The sequence below is a fragment of the Panthera pardus genome, unplaced genomic scaffold, assembly GCF_024362965.1.
Source record: "Panthera pardus isolate Hobbes unplaced genomic scaffold, ASM2436296v1 HiC_scaffold_3, whole genome shotgun sequence".
Taxonomy (NCBI): Eukaryota; Metazoa; Chordata; class Mammalia; order Carnivora; family Felidae; genus Panthera; species Panthera pardus.
In genome coordinates, this window is record NW_026526876.1 from 42,162,474 (window position 1) to 42,173,221 (window position 10,748).

General features: G+C 39.6%; 1 non-coding gene across 1 annotated transcript; it reads left to right on the plus strand.

The window, feature by feature from the left end:
• Nucleotides 1–9,732: 9,732 nt before the first annotated feature.
• Nucleotides 9,733–9,838, plus strand: LOC128774416 (U6 spliceosomal RNA). The gene has a single exon (XR_008418984.1). It is a non-coding gene; the product is annotated as a U6 spliceosomal RNA (small nuclear RNA).
• The last annotated feature ends 910 nt before the right edge of the window (nucleotides 9,839–10,748 follow it).

Below are 10,748 nucleotides of genomic sequence, written 5' to 3' on the forward strand. Positions count from 1 at the left end.
TATTGCTATAGCACTGAACAAACTGTTAACAAGGTGACAGGAATAAATTTGATTTTTAGGTGGATTCTCTATGACATATTAGTAGGTATCAATATCTTGAGATTCCTTTTATTTGCTAGACTTTATTAGACTCATTTTCCCCATCTATAAAAAGCCCTTTGCCATCTGTGGGGTAACTCTTACCTTTCTGAGACAAATCCAGAGTGTTCAGTTTCTCTGTGGAAGGACTACCTCTTTTGGGGGAAGTTTCCCCACCCTGTTGCCCTGCATTTCACATTTCCTTGTGGTTCTCCCACTTTGATTACTACTGTCACCAGGACATTTTTCTTTTCAAGTCATATCTTAAAGATTCTGGGTTTAATTTTAATATGGAAGTACATATTTTCTTAAGACATCCTCATGAATATGACTATTTGAGGAGAGAGGTGAAAAGAAAGACAATTGTTGATTTCTTCATAACAGCACAGTCTCAAATATCTCCCTTTTTTAAGGATTCCTTTTAAGGGCATTTATACTATATGTAGGAAATAATAAAAATGCTTTCATAAACACAGTAATTCAATCACCAAATTTACTGTTTTTCTAAATTCTAATTCTTGCTTAAAGTAAATGAACAATAAATATTTCTTGAATGAATAAATGAATGATAATGATCATTCCAGTACATCTTATACTTTGAGTTATCTTTCCAGTCATAGAAATAATTGTCCCAGAGAATGTGAATATTCTTACCAGTAGATCATGATGGCAAGTAATAAAAAGCCAAGAAATTCTTACTTCCTTAGGTCTCAAGTTGCCATAAACTTTCTTCCATACTTCTTTTTAATTTTTTTTAAGTTTATTTATTTATTTTGAGAGAGACAGGGGCAGTGTGAGCAGGGGAGGGACAGAGAGAGAGAGAGAGAGAGAGAAAGAGAGAATCCCAAGCAGGCTCTGCACTGCCAGACAGAGCCAGATGCGGATCTCAAACCCACGCAACTGTGAGATCATGACCTGAGCTGAAACCAAAAGTCAGATGCTTAACTGACTGACCCACCGAGGTGCCCCTTTTTAAAAATTTTTTTAAGTTTATTTATTTATTTTGAGTCTTCCATGCTTCTATATTCATTTATTCTGTACCTAATTTTTCTCAAGTCATACCATATTTAAGGGAAAACAGAACAAACATACAATCAAACGGCGTAAATAAATGTCTGCCTTCAGTTCTGCCCTGGGTTACTGCTATCAGCAGTTTGTGAGTAGAGCCCCAGCAGGAAGCAGATGGCACACTGAAATCAGAATAATTCAAGGAGAATTTAATAAAAAGACTATTTAGAAGGTGTAGGGGAATAACAAAAGATAGTGAAGTGTCTCGTTTTGTAACAGTTTAGCAACAGTTTAGCTGCTTTATACTCTTAGACCTGAAGAAGTGGAAAGAACATGTAATTTCCAGAACAGCACAGAGAGTACTCAGACAGAGGGCTGCCTTTCAGTGCCCGAGAATCTTTGGTTAAGAGACATAGGAACCCATGGCAACCCTGCTGGGTGGGAGCTCCTGTGATAAAATCTCCAGCCCCCCTCTAACAGGTTGCCAGGATTTTCCTGGGCCACATACCTACCAGGAAGCCAGAGAACAAGGGAAGTGGTTGGAGGGGTGCAAGTGCATACAGATCAGCTCAGAGGGGCAAGGGCAGGACAAAGCAGGATGGAGAGTCAATCTGTGAGGCAAATAGAAGTTTTTCAGCATGCTTTTTTTTTTCCAACCAGCCATAATGAATATACACTGAATTGGACTATTTATATGAACTGATGTTCATATAAGAATGATGACAAAAAAGGGCACCTGGGTGGCTCAGTCAAGCATCAGACTTCAGCTCAGGTCATGATCTCACAGGTTCCTGAGTTCAAGCCCCATGTGGGGCTCTGTGCTGACAACTCAGAGCCTACTGCCTATTTTGGATTCTGTGTCTCCCTCTCCCTGCCCCTCCCCCACTCATGTTGTCTCTCTCTCAAAAATAAATAAATAAACATTAAAAAAATTAAGAAAAAAAGAATGATGACAAAAAAATCCCAAAGTTTTTATGTGTGAGAGAACACTCACCAATCAGAATGTGAGAAAATAATCTAATGTAACAAAATTTCTCGGAACTCTAATGCAATCCAAGAATTCTTTGTTGTGTATTAAAAAAAACCCAAAAAACAAAAAAAATATCTTAATGTCATAAATGAGTCATGAAATTCCTAGCTCTAACACCCTGGGAACAATAGAAAAATGCAGAACATTTCTGCAAGTAGAAAATTCTCATTATTTGAATCCATTCTCATTGATTAAGTTTGTTTTCTATATTCAGAGACTGACAGATTTTTATATAAAGGTCCGAATGGTAAATATTTTCAGCTTGGAAAGCCAAATTAAGTCTCTATCACAGTTATTTAACTTTGCCATTGTAGGCTGAAAATAGCCATAAATAAATGGACAAGACTGTGTCAGGAAAACTTTATTTACAAAAACTGGTGACTGTCTGGCCCATGCATTTCATTGATCAAAGGAGAGAAAAATGGTTTTAGACAGATGTGGGTCCCGTCCTAACTCCTATACTCTTAGGAGACTGGCCTTGGACAAATGGCTTATCCTCTGACCAAACTCCTTACTTCAGAGAGTCCATAAAAAACATAAGTTGTGAGAAATATGCCCACTGCCCCAATCAAAGGAGGGTGAAGAGACTCAGAGCACAGTGAAGTGAGGCTTTAATCAACGTTCCGCAAGAGTGGGTGTCTGATGGACAGGCACATTGGGGAAGTCACAGCAGGTAATTTACCCACTAAAAGCCAGGTCCCTCCCCTGGTTCCTCATTGGCTGAGTACTACAGAGGTTAACGCCTATCCTGACTTCACCTATGCCCATGTAAGGCAAAAAGTGGTCTGACTGGAACAAAGGTACATTCCCTGAGGTGATGCAGAGACTTTCAATCCCTGCTCCCTTTATTCAATGGTGCATGCTCATTGCAAAACCTACTAAAATAAGCCCTCAAAACAGAGAGGTGGGGAAGAAGAACCAGGAGGTGAAGTGTCTAAAGGTTTGGGACTCCATTTGGCCCGAGGGGGTGGGAGGTGCTCTATATATATTTCCAGTAGGTTGTAGACCTACTGTTAACTGGACAGCTTTTTGGCTTAGTATTTGTGAAAATGAATCCTCTCCCTTACTTCTCACAAAGTGACCTGGTACAGATTAGCCACTCAACAAATGGTAGTTGCCTTCCTTTCTACATATTACCAAAGAAAATATGGAAATTGAATAGATGAATTTGGCTCAAATGTGTTGAGCTACTTTCAAAGTGGGTCAAAAGGTCTCTAGGGAAAGTTTGGAGTATCCATTGTCTAAATAAATTCCATGGAGAAAGATACCACATAAAAGTGCCAGAGTTTTAATTTTTAAAACGAGCAACTTAATATCTTGAGCAGAATTTAGTGGATTTAAAAGAATGGGCTGCATTATTATTGCCAGCAGGGGACCATCTAATTGGGAGTCCTTTATCTACAATAGAAAAAACAGCAGGAACCCAATCAGCTAGTAGAGAACAAGAAAAGGGTATGCATGAGGGGTGGGGAGGAATAAACCACTGTGTGCTAGCAAGACAGAGATGCAGAAAATAAAAAGGCATGGCACCAAAGGAGCTCTCAGCTTCACATCTCAGTAACATAACCTATAAGTCAGTTTCCCAAAAGCATGTTGTGATTTACTCGAAACCCTCAACTTCTATCTCCTCCCTGCCAATAATCATAAGGTTTCAGCAAACTCAAAATAAGTTCTCATTAGGAAAAAAAGTGGCAGACACTTTTGATCTCATGTTGTCAGTGCCTTTCTCCCTAAATTAGCCATTATAGCTTCCAGAAATTTCCCCATTACCAAGCCTGGATAAATCCTCCCTCCTAGACGTTTTCCAGCACATGTGGAACGTGGCAGGACCGTATGGACTTTTTATTGCTCTGTGTCTCCCATTCATCCCTAAATTCCTGAAAAACAGTCTGTGTGCTGTCATCAGAGGTATGGTCACCATGCATAGTTCAGTGTAAGCGCCCCCCCCCCCCCAAGTTTGGTAAATATTTGTTAAATAGAGAACAAATAGGTGAATGTCTTTTGTCTTTTGAGATATTTCTATCTTCATTCCTCATATTAGACAAATTATCAAACTTAATCTCTCAAATTCCCATTTTCTTGATCTGTAAAATACTTCGTCTTCTAGTTGAAGTCTAAACTGCATGGTATGTGTGAAGAACCTCTCACAGTGTCTGGCAGTTTGTGTTCACTTAATACACAGCACTTCTTCCCCCGTTTTCAAGTCAGTATGGGGCTAACTTCAATCATTTCTTACTGAAGCATTTGCCTACAGTTATATTTGCTTTTGCCATTTTCTTTTTAGTGATTTTTTTTTGTAGTTTGCATTGAAGTTGCATGCATTCTAGACCAAGTCAAAATTAACTTTGCTTCACCTGAAATTGCACTTGAAAGAAACTTATGCCTTTGAAACGCAATGTTTCTTAAATCAGCAAATCCAAAACCTTATTGCTCTTAACTAATGTCCAAGTGGTAGGTAGGTACACCAAGTATGAAGTCCACACATTCTCAACGGGGGTCCTTATACTCGCTCACATGTAGATTTACGACGGGCAGTAGGGTCAAGAGTACAACATTCAGCAGATTTCTGGTGTTCCTATCCTGTTCCAACATAATTCGTTCCAACAGTCTATAAAGTGGAGAAAATAACAGTATGCAGATCATAGGGTTGTTACGATAATTAAATTGTTAATATATGGAAATAATTTGCAATAATACCAAACACAAGGTAGCCACCATGTTTGTGTTAATTGTTATTACTATTATCATGTGGATTACTCTAAAGAAATACTGGACGTCTCTGAGATGTGGATCTATAATGACAAAAGCACACTGATTCAGCATGTTTCCATTTCAGAGTGCTTTCTTACCGCAAATTTTCTCCAGGAAGATTTATTTAATCTATACCACTCTCCATATGGAGAAAAGTGTGCTAAGAACAATTAAATTGTGTTCCAAGGTTCACACAATTAGTAAATGACAAAAATAGACTAAAGACCCAAATCTGACTCCATGTTCAGCATTTATCCACCATACTCCAGCTAAAGCAGAAAGAGGTATTATACAGGCGGAATACAAACCTTATTATAATCTGCGGTAAATTCATTCATAACATTGTTGGTGTTGGCTAGATATTCTCTTCCACATTTTGTCTTCTCTAAGTTAGACCCTGTCTGCATTAGCATTACACAAACCATTTAGCTAACTACTTCATCCAAAAGATCAAATGTCAGTATGTGTACACCATTGGGAAAAATTAATTTTAATATGGATCAAAATGTGATAGCACACCTGTGAGAGGGTTGCAGTCCTCTGGGTGGGAAGCAGACATCAAAGGGCCTAAGTTTCATTTGATCCCAGATCTTCTGAGTCAAACACTAGAACTTATTCATTTTGCTTTTTTTGTTTTATTACCATGTTACTTCTCTGGAAATATTTAAATACTGAATAAGGAAAACTGTTTTTAAGAGTATTACAGTCATTCATAAAGACATCTTGGGGTACAGATTTCCTATGGATGTTGGAATTCTCTACCAGTGCATGATAATCAATGTATAAATTGATATCCTGTAGCTCTGTTTTCCTTTTGTATTAATTGAATAGCACACATGATCTTCTCTGATAGGAATTGGTAATTTGCCATGAAATAAGGATGTGTTAATTGTCACAGACTTCAATAACACACTTTCATTCACTGTATACTAACGGATCCCACTGCATCTTTCCACATATTTTTGATGGTTTTATTTTCTTTCTATAATATGTGTTAAATGCAGGTGTGACATTCAGGTCAGTTGTTAACTGGCAATCATTTGTGTATTAAAATTACCTCTTAAAAACAAGACAGCATCATGAGGCAGATGCAAAACATCAATGCAGGGCTATTAAATGCCATTATATGGTGATGGGCTGTTGCTAATTGACAACACATATACGTTCTATAATAAGAACACAGCCTAATAATCCAACCTTCTGCAAGAGTCAGAAGTAACTGATACATTCTGATGCAATCTTCAAAACTCTTCCTCTGAGTTAACCCACTGGAGATGAAAGAACCATGTGACAAATCTTGGTTCAAAGGATCTCTTCCTCACTGTCACTGCTTTTTGTTATTTATGTACTTCAATTGTCTTCTGTAGGTGAACTTTACTTTTCTTATCCTTTGAGTCAATAAGTAATTCTTATGCAATATCATCTTCTAATGTGGCATCAACTACCTCTATGTCAGTGACTCCCAAATCTTTAACTTTAACTTTGACTTTTCTTCCATGATCCCAGCTATATATGCCCACTGACTCTATCTGCGGGTCCCACAAGTACCTTGGCGTTTTTTTAAAAAACAGAACTTTCTCCTGACATATCCAAATCTGCTTTTCTTCTCAATTTTTATCCCCCAATACATTTCAGAGCAATCTTTGGTTCTTTCCTCTTTCCTAGACCCCCTCTGAAACTAGAAACTGTCAAATCTATCTCTGAAATGTCACTCCAATATGTTTGCTTCTATCTCTGTTGCTAATGCTTTCCTTCAACCCCTATTTCTTCTTTCTTGCACGGATCCAATAGTGGTTTCATTTATCATCCCATATCCTGTCACTTCCTTTTCCAAATCATCCCTGAGACTGTCTTTCTAAAACACAGATCTGATCATGTCATTTTTCTCTTCTTAAATAACCTTTCTCTTCTTTCTTGCCCAGTGAATGTCTTCTCAATCTTTCAAGACCAAAGTCAACTTTATAGTTCTTCTACATCCTTTCTTGACTTCTCCAGGCAGATTTAGTCTCTCTTGTCTAAATTCCAATAGCCCTCTAAAAACATCTGTTATGGCACTGTCACTCCTCTGTACGTTGAAGTGACCAAAGTAATACAGACTTTGAGGAATGTACCAATGCTACAGTACTTAGAATTTTTTTTCAGGATCCCAGGCTTTGGCTGGATACTGAAATTCCTACTGTTAATCACCAAGAGAATGCAAGCTCAAGAGAACACAGAATCAGTTTGTGTAAAGGGTTAAGATCTTTTTTTACAACATTGTACCAGAAATTGCAAGTCTGCAGCTGAAAGTGCAGTGTCTTTGCACATATGCACACTAACCCCCAAAACCTCAGAATATACTTCCCTGGACTTGCTTAAGTGCTCTTTTCTCCCTGTTAAACTAGCACCAACAGAGTGTACTTTCCCAGACTTTCTCACTCAGGTCACCTACTTATGAGAACCATTAACTAATCTCAGCCTGCCCCACCTCACTTTCCTGTTTCTTGTCCCATTTTCCTCCCCTCATACCTAACCTAAGTGCTTATATCCTCTGTAAGCACCAAAAGAGAGGAACAGTCTCACTTTCATCAAATACCCTCTGGCTGACAGTGTATATAAAGGCTTTATTGTTACTGTTCCACTTGGCTAGAATTTATTTGATGAACCTTTACATCTGTTTAATTCAGTGTCTGGTACATGTTAGGAGTAGGTATAAATGTGTATTTGTTGAATGGAGGAACATATTATTTTTGTAAAAAGTCAGTCTTGGGCTGAGGTGCTGGGTGGCTCAGTCGGTTAAGTGTCTGGTTCTTGATTTTTGTAAAGGGCAAACATAGCTAGCCTCCTGTATCCTGGGAGTAAACTATGACCTATGTAAGCTTAGAAGGACCCCAGAGTATGAGATGCTGAACCAGTGTTTGTTTTGGGCTTTCCTAGAAGTGCTGTTTCTGTTCCCTAGATATTAGTTCTGTTTAAAACCACATTTGCTGAGTTACTGAGAAATAGAACTTCCTCTTAACTGCTTGTTTGAGCTTCTGTAAACCTGGTTGGCGTAATCACCCTTCCGCATTCTCGGGCACCGCGTCTTGTTCGAATAGATAGAAGACTAATATCGTAAACCACATGATTCGGCATTCAACTGGCTAGAGTCAACAAGTTATATTTTAAAATTCTTCAGGACTGTGTGATTGGTGCCCGCCTTATATTTTAAAAACCTACAACAGGGGCGCCTGGGTGGCTTGGTCGGTTAAGCGTCCGACTTCGGCTCAGGTCATGATCTCACGGTCCGTGAGTTCGAGCCCCGCATCGGCTCTGTGCTAACAGCTCAGAGCCTGGAGCCTGTTTCAGATTCTGTGTCTCCCTCTCTCTCTGCTCCTCCCCTGTTCATGCTCTGTCTCTCTCTGTCTCAAAAATGAAAAAACGTTAAAAAAAAAAAATTTAAAAACCTACAACGTTGTGTAATTGGTGCCCGCCATTTCCAACTGCCACCCTTTGCAACCTGATTGGTCGATACAGCCTTTATAAGACATTCCCAAAGCTTGTTTGGGACCAGACTGTCAGGACCTGTTGTATTTCCCTGTCTGGCCAGGCCATAATAAACTTGTTTTGATCCTGTTTTTGCTGTCCGGAGTTCATAAGTGATCGCAACCTACAACAATTTTAGCTCATGTCATGATCCCACAGTTCATGAGATTGAGCTCTGCACTGGGCTCTGCACTGACAGCATGGAGCCTGCTTGGAATTAATTCTCTCTCTCTCTCTCTCTCTCTCTCTCTCTCTGCCTCCCTCCCTCCCCTCCACTCCCCTCCCCTCCCCTCTCCTGCTGGTCCACACATGTACACACACACACTCTCTCTCTCAAAATAAATAATCATTAAAAAAAAAATCTTGGGTCAAGAGGCGAAGATGTAGCCTTAGCCTCAGGTGTGAGTTTAATATGACCTAGCTTCTTGGCCAAAGAGAATCCTAGAGCACATCATATGGGGTTAAGCCTTGCAGAAACATACCAGAAAGACAGCAAACCAGCCTAGAAAGGATTCTGGGACAGCTCTGTACTTGTACAATAGTTATTCTATGTGTTGTTTACTGCCCTTCCATCATCTCTGACTATTCAGTAAAACATTATTAATGGTTACAATTGGGTCTCAGTAATACAGAAAATTAGAAAAGTGCTGTGCTCATCTGTGGGAAAAGTGATGCAGAAAAGAACAGTTTTCTCATCCTTGGTGTTCCCTCTTCTTATAGTAGAGAAAGGTGAAGGAGGGTAGTAGCTGTCACTAGCAGAGGACAGCTACATATGGAGGAGGAAGAAAAGGAGGAGGCGGAGGAGGAGAGAGTGAGCATCCAAAGGAAAAGTTCTCTTGGGCCATCATAATCTGCATATGAAGAAGAGTTATGATCTTATATTGTAGCCACAGGTAGGTGAGGCCTAGCCTGGGATATCAGGGCTCATATATTTTCTATTTAAAAAAAAAAAAAAATTTGGGTTTATTTTTGAGAGAGACAGAGACAGAGACAGAGACAGAGTACAAGCAGGGCAGGGGCAGAGAGAGGAGGAGACATAGAATCCAAAGCAGGCTCTAGGCTCTGAGCTGTCAGCACAGAGCCTGACCCAGGGCATGAACTCATGAACTGTGAAATCATGACCTGAGCCAGAGACAGAGGCTTAATCAACTGAGCCACACAGGTGCCCCTTTTCTATTTGTAATACTCCACTGTGACTCCTCCAGGGAAAAGGTTATGCCATCTTGGTATTGGGGCAACAAGGTCAATCCTTTCATTCATTCACTCATTCATTCACATATTTGATATATGTTTACTGAGCATTTACATATGAGGTGATCATAAAACAGGGGAATATGATAAAGACAAGAGGTATATGAAAGGTATTCCTTTGGCAGCACATATACTAAAACAGAATCAATACAGAGAAGATTAGCATGGCCCCTGCCCAAGAATGACATGCAAATTCATAGAGTGTTCCATATTTGGGGGAGATACAGGCTTCCAGTTATGGAATGAGTACATCACAGGAATAAAAAGCACAGTGTATGGAATACGTCAATGGTATTGTAATAACACTGCATGGTGGCACAAGGTCGCTATACTTGTGGTGAGCATAGGGTAATGTATAAATGTATAGAGATGCTAAATCACTTTGTACACCTGAAACTAATGTAACATTGTGTTTCAACTGTACTCAAAGAAAAAACTTGAAAAAAAAAAAAGAATGGAGGATAATGGGGAAATGGCTGGTGAAAGCAATTATTTCTACACTTGAGCAAGATATTCCTGGGGCTTCCATGCAGCAAATCCCCTTTCTCAAAGAACAGAGGGGTGCATGCCTTGAGGTAGGCCAGAGAAGGTCTTGTTAGAGCATTGCTAGGGCCAGCCAAGGTCACACACTAGAACCTAGAGGCCCAGAGCTGGTTATGGAAATCCTAAAAGGTAGAGAAAAGGGGTGCCTCAGTGGTTTAGTTGGTTGAGCATCTGACTCTTGATTTAGGCTCAGGTCATGATCGCAGGGTCATGGGATCAAGCCCCACATTGAGCTCTGTGCTGAGCATGGAAACTGCTTGAAATTCTCTCTCATTCTGCCCCTCTCCCCCACTTACATGTGTTCTCTCTCTAAGAAAGAAAGAAAGAAAGAAAGAAAGAAAGAAAGAAAGAAAGAAAGAAAGAAAGAAAGAAAGAAAAAGAAAGAGAGAAAGGAAAGGAAAGGAAAGGAAAGGAAAGGAAAGGAAAGGAAAGGAGTAGAGGAAAGGTTTGAGGGATGAATCTGGAAAATAGTCTTCATTGTAGAAAGCTAAACCAGAAGAAAAAAGGTGAATGATAACTCAAGAGGGCAAAGGTGGTACTAGGGCAAGGGTCCAGGGATCGCAGTTCAAAGCATCAGATAAGG